The sequence below is a fragment of the Triticum dicoccoides genome, chromosome 3B, assembly GCF_002162155.2.
Source record: "Triticum dicoccoides isolate Atlit2015 ecotype Zavitan chromosome 3B, WEW_v2.0, whole genome shotgun sequence".
NCBI lineage: Eukaryota > Viridiplantae > Streptophyta > Magnoliopsida > Poales > Poaceae > Triticum > Triticum dicoccoides.
In genome coordinates this window covers 234,758,995-234,767,809 of record NC_041385.1, presented here as the reverse complement: position 1 = coordinate 234,767,809, position 8,815 = coordinate 234,758,995, and positions in this window count along the sequence as shown.

Here is an 8,815-nt window from a genome sequence, read left to right as displayed (position 1 = left end):
GAAGTTATCCGGGGATCCGAAGACCACTTCCAGTGTAACCGAGCCTGTACAATTGGCCTCTACACCTGGTATGACGCCTTTAAAGGTCGTCTTTGTTGGTTTATTCCTTGAGGGGTCTATGCCCATCTTGCGCACTGTATCCTGGTAAAGCAGGTTCAGGCTGCTGCCGCCGTCCATCAGGACTCTAGTGAGGTGAAACCCATCGACGATTGGGTCTAAAACCAATGCGGCGAATCCGCCGTGGCGGATACTGATGGAGTGGTCCCTTTGATCAAAAGTGATCGGGCAGGAGGACCATGGGTTGAACTTCGGGGCGACTGGCTCCATCGCATATACGTCCCTGAGTGCACACTGTCCTCTATTGTTCGGCGGTCGGGTCTCTTCCTCGTCATCACTATGCAGCCCCTTGTCATTGTTTTCGGCAATTAGCTTGCCTGCCTGCTTGAATACCCAACAGTCACTGTTGGTGTGATTAGCTGGCTTTTCGGGGGTGCCGTGTATCTGGCACGAGCGGTCGAGTATTCGGTCCAAATTGGACGAACCCGGAGTAGTTCTTTTGAATGGCTTTTTCCGCTGACCGGGTTTGGAGCCTCTGAATTCGGCGTTGACTGCCGTATCCTCAGTGTTATCGCCGTTAACGCGACGTTTGTTCTTGTTGCGACGCGACCTGCCATTGTGGTCCTTGTTATCCGGAATGCCAGAATTTTTGCTGAGGTTGTTACTGCGGGCTAGCCAGATGTCCTCTCCCGCGCAGAAGCGGGTCATGAGTGATGTGAGGGCTGCCATGGATTTCGGCTTTTCCTGTCCTAGGTGCCGGGCAAGCCACTCGTCGCGGATGTTATGTTTGAAGGCTGCGAGGGCCTCTGCGTCCAGACAGTCGATGATTTGATTTTTCTTTGTTAAGAACCGTGTCCAGAATTGTCTGGCCGATTCGTCTGGCTGCTGAATTATGTGGCTTAGGTCATCGGCGTCTGGTGGTCGCACATACATGCCCTGGAAGTTATCAAGGAATGCGGCTTCCAGGTCCTCCCAACACCCAATTGACTCTGCTAGCAAGCTGTTAAGCCAATGCCGAGCTGGTCCTTTAAGCTTGAGTGGGAGGTATTTGATGGCGTGAAGATCATCGCTGCAGGCCATGTGGATATGAAGGAGATAGTCTTCGATCCAAACTGCGGGGTCTGTTGTGCCATCGTAGGATTCAATATTCACGGGTTTAAACCCTTCGGGGATTTGATGATCCATTACTTCATCTGTGAAGCATAGTGGGTGTGCGGGGCCTCTATATTGGGCTATATCACGACGTAGCTCAAGCGAGCTTTGTCTACTATGTTCGGCCCGGACGGAGTTGCTGTATCCGGCGCGACGGTCGCCGTCGCGCATCGTGGGGCGCCCACGCGATCTGTAGATCGATCTTGATTGTCTTGCCTTATCCTCCAATATGTCTCGCAAGTCCGGCGCATTCCCCCATGGCTTCGTACTTTTCGAGCGGTGCCGGGGTACAGTTCTAGTGGAGGGCCTAGAGGCCTCTCTGTCGCGGCCACGAGGTGGTCGGTCAGCCGTATTGTGCGCTGGTGATGCAGGTTTATATGCCTCCTCCTCTAATCGGGGGAGCAGCTTGCGTTTGGGGTAGCTTTTGGAGGGGCGTTCGAGTTCATGCTCTTCGGCCGCAAGGACTTCAGTCCATCTGTCGGCTAGCAGATCTTGATCAGCTCTAAGCTGTTGCTGCTTTTTCTTGAGGCTGTTCGCCGTGGCCATAAGCCTGCGTTTAAAACGCTCTTGTTCGACGGGATCCTCAGGCATGACGAATTCGTCGTCGTTGAGGCTTGCCTCGTCTCCGGAGGGAGGCATGTGATTATCATCCTCTACCTCTTCGTCTGCCGCTCTCTCATGAGGGCTGGCTTCTCCGTCCTCCTGTGTTGAATCTTGCTGGAGGGGGTTGTCTTCGGCACTCTCTGGGGTGTTATTATCTCCAGTGCCGGAATCTCCATTCTTGCTGTGGCGGGATTTATAGCGGCGCCGTTAACGCTGGCGCTTGGGCTGTTTCTTGGAGGGGTCTTCCTTCGCCATTCCCATCCTTTGGGATATCCACCATGTATATGTCATATGACGAGGTGGCTTTCCAGTGCCCACTAGGCACTGGTTCTTGGTCGTCTCCGGCATCGTCGTCCATACCATAGATGTCTTCGGAGTCGAAGTCTAGCATGTCGGTTAGATCATCGACAGTGGCTACTAAGTGGGTGGGGGTGGGGTTTGAATTTCTTCATCGTCCGCATCCCAACCGTCCTGACCGTAGTCCGGCCAGGGCTCTCCTGATAACGAGAGATATTTTAACGAATTCAGGATGTCGCCGAAAGGTGAGTGTTGAAAGATGTCCAAAGCGGTGAACTCCATGATCGGCACCCAATCGGATTCGATTGGAGGGGGCGGGGGAGGTTCGGAGTCCGGCGAGGAGTCCAGCACCTCGGAGTCACGAGCTTCACAAGGGACAAGGTTAGTATTCGGCTCCATCACCGTAGAGGTTGCAGCCCCCGAGGCGGTGTCTAGGCACCCATCCTCGATCTGCGCAGTCGGCTCCGAATTAGGGATCGGAGCGGACTCGTGTGCAGCCTCCAGGACACTATCTCGCAGCAAAGCTAAATCGTGCCCATCGTGACAGTGCGGCGCGCTCGGCTGTGGCTCAAATCCATCGAAGATCAAGTCTCCACGGATGTCAGCCGTGAAGTTTAGACTTCCAAATCTGACCTGACGGCCAGGGGCGTAGCTTTCGATCTGCTCCAGACGGCCAAGCGAATTGGCCCGCAGTGCAAACCCGCCAAATACGAAGATCTGTTCCGGGAGAAAAGTCTCACCCTGGACTATGTCGTTGGTGATGATCGAAGGAGCCATCGGGCCTATATGCGACGGCATAGAGGAACTCTCAATGAAAGCACCAATGTCGGTGTCAAAACCGGCGGATCTCGGGTAGGGGGTCCCGAACTGTGCGTCTAGGCGGATGGTAACAGGAGACAAGGGACACGATGTTTTTACCCAGGTTCGGGACCTCTTGATGGAGGTAAAATCCTACTCCTGCTTGATTGATATTGATAATATGGGTAGTACAAGAGTGGATCTACCACGAGATCAAGGCGGCTAAACCCTAGAAGCTACCCTATGGTATGATTGTTGTTATTGTTGTTGTGTCCTACGGACTAAAACCCTCCGGTTTATATAGACACCGGAGAGGGCTAGGGTTACACAGAGTCGGTTACAATGGTAGGAGATCTACATATCCGTATTGCCAAGCTTGCCTTCCACGCCGAGGAAAGTCCCATCCGGACACGGGACGAAGTCTTCAATCTTGTATCTTCATAGTCTTGGAGTCCGGACGATGATGATAGTTCGGCTATCCGGACACCCCCTAGTCCAGGACTCCCTCAGGCGCGTACCGATGCGTGCATAGGTGCCCTACGGGACGGCGGCGCTGATGTTCATGGCCACAGAGCCTTGCCGCGCGCCTTCGCCATGCCGGAGCTCTCTGTGAGCTCGTGCTCACCACGCCCCTAGCCACGTGCCCAGGCGTTTCGGCCACGTCGCACCATGCCCACGTGACGCCCAGTCCATGCGCTGCTCACCCCCGCTAGCGCCGTGTGCTGCTGCGCTGCTGCCTCTTGTCGTAGCAGCCACCAGCGCACACCTCGCGCCGCCCACACTGGCGCCCCTGGCCGCACCCGCCTACAGCTCGCCCTGAGAGCGCACGTGCCCGCCGTTCCCGGGCGAGCCCACCTCCGGTCGCCGTTGGCCGCCGCTCCGCGCGCTCGCCATCTCCGTTCTGCTCCACCGGTCTGCGTGTATGGAGAAACAGAGGAGTCGCATTTTTTGTTTTACCGAAACGTTTTTCCCAGAGTGAGGGAGTGTGGGTATAATTTCCTGAAAAGGCAAGGTCCTTTTTTCAAAATTACCACGACGGGTGTGCGGGGAGAAGCGATATATGCTTACCACGACAGGTGTGCGGGCAGAAGCGATATATGCTTTATTATTAGGTAAAGATAAAGATACTAGTATATCATTAATAATGGCCCCACCTTTTGTCTCACAAAGTATGTTGGGGCTCCTGCTACAACCGGCTACAAGTTTACAATCCGCTTCTCTTCTCTCTCCTCTTCTCCCTCCTTCAATTAAGCACAAATACTATATTTAAATCCTTATATCCTGCTTATGTCATCTAATTGTAGTACTTGCTCTAAAGTTACTCTCCATTGTGTAGCCCTCGGTCGGCGCGCCGCTTCAACGGTGGAAGCAGTGAGAGGTCGCGTCGCCCTGACTTGCCATCAATGTGGAGCGGTGGGCTCAGCTAGCGCCGGGCGGGAAGCACGTGCGGGAGGGGGAGGGGTTTTTGTTGGGCCAAGAAGGTGAGAAGCCAACTTGGGATCGGTCCGGACGGGGAAATATCATGTGCTCCCATACTCTGCATATGACACTAGTCTATGTTACTACTCCCTCCTTTCTGGTTTATAGAGATGTTTAGAGTAACATAGTAATATGTTACAGTATAAGTTACTCCCCACTATGACCAGCCTTGGCCTCTCCCAGTGCTCCACGATGTATAGCTGCTAAGCCTGCCACGTAGGCATAAAATATGATGTAGCAAATTAATTAAGAAGAGAGAGACTAGTTTGATGACCGCAGGAAGAAACAGTGGAAAGACAGTTTTGAGTCTATAGCTAATTAAATGAAGCAAGATTAGCAACAATAAACTAAGCACATATGCATTGAAGACTTGAGTTACTAAGCCATTTAATGCACTTAACACCTCATCTAAGCACATCTAACAATTTAGCACTTAGCACCCCCATGACCGTGGACCTTGACGGTGTACGTCACCTTGTGTCTCATAATTTTCCTCGTCATCATCTAAGTCCTAGAAGATCTCACCCACGTCATCATTAGGCATGCAGCCGCCTTGATAGATAATGTGCGCAGAAGGAGTAGAGGCGACTGGGGACGCACCACGTCATGGGCACTCTGTACGTGCTCGTGTGCGTGCAGCGTGCGTGTTTTTCCATCAGTGCTAGCTCTAAGGCCGAGGTTGCGGTCGTCTTCATCTCCGACTAGTCGTTGAGCAACAACGGCAAAGAGGTTCTGCAAGAGATGCGTAGGCGCCGTTGTGTGCGAGCTTCGCCATAGCTCGACGAACCGGACGTTGCCGCAGATGGGGCACGCCTCCATGCAGCCGAGTGTGTGCGCATGCATGTGTTATTCACGTGCATTATGTGGCCGAGTGTGTGTGCATGCACGTGTTGTGTACGTGCGTTGTGTGCTCCATGCTGTGCACGTATGTGCATGAGTTGGATCGGATGGAGTTAGTGCGTTGGCGTGTGTACATTTGTGGCAGCATGCGTCCTGTACGTGCATGGCTTGTTGCGCGGTTATCAATATAAACTATAAAACATCTTCAGCTTAGCATCCTGATGTATCGTTTCTAGTGGTTAGCGAATAGTTCATGTTCTTTTATTTGTTTATAGGTGGGCAGGCGGCAAAAAATAGGGGAAAACGTGCAAGGTTCCTTGCAGACGCTCCACCGTGAGGTTCCTTGCTCCTTCTCGGTCGTCGAGAATCTATGTTCTTCAACTCTTTTCTTTTACGTGAGCTTTGTTCATCCTTTTCCCAACACGCGAGACATCTAGCATCAAGGTTGTAAGAACAACGATGCGGCTATATCTCCCACGTGTCGAAGCACGACTTAAAGGCATAAACCGCATGGTGGTCTTGTCGCAAGAAGGGTCATCTTCACACAATCCCATGTAATGAACAAGAATGGGATAAAGAGTTGGCTTACAATCGCCACTTCACACAATGAACATATAATTCATACATCATTCAGAGTACACACATAGTCTGACTACGGACGAAGCCAAAAGAAAAGAAGATAACCCAACTGCTAGATCCCCGATCGTCCCAACTGGGCTCCACTACTGATCAGCATGAAATGAAACATAGCAATGACAAAGATCTTCGTTGAGCTCCCATCTAAGCTCGGTTGCATCACCTGCACTGGTATCATCGGCACCTGCAACTGTTGCGATAGTATCTGGTGAGTCACGAGGACTCAGCAATCTCAAAACCCGCAAGATCAAGAATATTTAAGCTTATGCGTAGGATAAGGTGATGAGGTGGAGGTGCAGCAAGCGCTAAGCAAATATGGTGGCTAGCATACGCAAATAAGAGTAAGATGAGAAGCTACGCAACGGTCGTCATCTAGAAGTGATCAAGAAGTGATCCTGAAGACTACTTACGTTCAATCATAACCCAAACCGTGTTCACTTCCCGGACTCCGCCGAGAAGAGACCATCATGGCTACACACACAGTTGATGCATTTTAATTAAGTCAAGTGCCAAGTTCTCTACAACCGGATATTAACAAATTCCCATCAGCCACATAACTGCGGGCACGGCTTTCAAAAGTTTAAACCCTGCAGGGGTGTCCCAACTTAGCCCATCACAAGCTCTCATGATCAGCGAAGGATATTCCTTCTCCCAGGAAGACCCGATCAGCCTCGGAAACCCAGTTACAAGACATTTCAACAATGGTAAAACAAGACCAGCAAGACCGCCCGAATGTGCCGACAAATCCCGATAGGAGTCGCACATATCTCATTCTCAGGGCACACCAGATGGGCAAGACGTCGGGTTGACATAGACCCTGGTTGCCCAGGGGCGCCGGACATCGCCCGATTCGGACCAACACTTGGAGAAGCACTGGCCCGGGGGGTTAAAATAAAGATGACCCTCGGGAAAGTTAGTAGGTTGTTAGGCAAATGTAAAACCAAGGTTGGGCCTTGTTGGAGGAGTTTTATTTAAAGCAAACTTTCAAGGGGTTCCCATAAACCCGATCGCGTAAGGAACGCAAAATCAAGGAAGATAACACCGGTATGACAGAAACTAAGGCGGCAAGATTGGAACAAAACACCAGGCATAAGGTCGAGCCTTCCACCCTTTACCAAATATATGGATGCATTAATTAAAATAAGAGATATTGTGATATCCCAACATAAACATGTTCCAACATGGAGCAATCTTCAACTTCACCTACAACTAACGACACTATAAGAGGGGCTGAGCAAAAGCGCTAACATAGCCAAACAACGGTTTGCTAGGAAAGGTGGGTTAGAGGCTTGACATGACAATATGGGAAGCATGGTAAACAAGTGATAGCTAGCGCAACATAGCGATAGAATGAAGCAACTAGCAAGCAAAGATAGAAGTGATATCGAGGGTAATGGTCATCTTGCCTGAGATTCCGCTAGGAAGAAGAATGAGTCCATGAAGAAGACAAACGGACGTAGTCGAACGAATCCTCACAACTCCGGAACGAAACCGAAGCTAACGAGAGAAACAAACCGGAAAGAAGCAAACAACATGGTAAACACACAAGCATAAACATGACATGATGCACAAACAAGTATGATGCATGTCCAGTTTAATGAGGCATGGCATGGCAAAGTGCACAAACAACACTACAAGTGGAGCTCAATATGCAACGGGTTGCATATTGACGAAACACCACATACAATCATTTAGTTCACTCCCGTTTATGCTACCCAACAATATTAAAGGTTGTAACATGGCAAGAGGTGAAACATAATAAAACTACCTATCTAGGCAAGTTTAAATGAGGCCAGAACAACAAACAACAATTCCAGAAAATCCTCATGTCCATTTTTTGAATTTGTACTGTTCTGCCCTAAAACATATTTTAGTGTTGTTAAATAGGAAAATCAAGTGGACCAAGTTAATCTATGAATTTTTCCACCCCATTTACATATAAAGTTTATTTAATTTCGAGATACGGTTATTTAGTTATGAAATAAATCATTTTAGCATGGCATTTGAGCAAATTTAAACAAACAGAATTTTAAACATTTTAAACATGGATGAAACTGGGATATTGTGAAACTAGATGAAATTCTAAGCATGTTACATATATGACATGTTTTATTTGGATGCATGGTTTAATAGTTATTAGCAGTTTAAAACAGGGGCATTTCTGTAATAAGCATGTCCAGGATTTAATGACAAATTCACAGCACACGAAAAAACAAGTCAAGGGCCGAATTAGAGCTACAGGCCGAAACAGGACATGGGCGCTGGGGGGGGGGTCTCACCATGGGCCAAGGCCCAGCTCGGTGAGTAGGGCGCTGGCTGGGCTGGACAGGGACGAGGCCCACGAGGCTAGGTCAACGGGCGCAGGGACTTGGCACTGCGTGCGTTCCAGGAAGACGAGCGGGCGAAGCAGGGGATGACGGCCAGCGAACAGGAGTGGCGCCAGCGGCGGGGACGGGACCCTGCCGGCGGGATCCGGCCATGAACGGGCAAGGGCGGCGGAGGCCGGCCGGATCTGGTGGGTGGCCGTGGTAGGACTTGGCGAGGAGGCGACCCGCAGGAAGCTTCTGCAAGGCTCCCATGGCGGCTCTGCTGTCCAAGAAAAGAGATATAAGGGAAGGTGAGAAACGAGGCAGGAGGGAAGGAAGGATAGGGGAGGCGCGATGGGGCTCCTCTTGCTAGCTGGTTCGGTCGTCGACGGCGGCGCCGGACAACGAGGGGAGGAGGAGGAGCACGGGGAGGCTCGGGGCAGGGGCTTGAGGACAGACGTGCTGTGGGAGGAGGAGGCTGGTGTCAAGATCGGTTTTCCAATAAAATATTTATTGAAAAAATCGACCATTTTATCCGGCCAGTATAGAAAAATCCTCCTTACTGGTAGACAAATCCTTGATACAGAAATTCAGAAGTACTAAATATTGTACAAAATTGAGCTGAGGTTGCTCAGCAATTATTACAA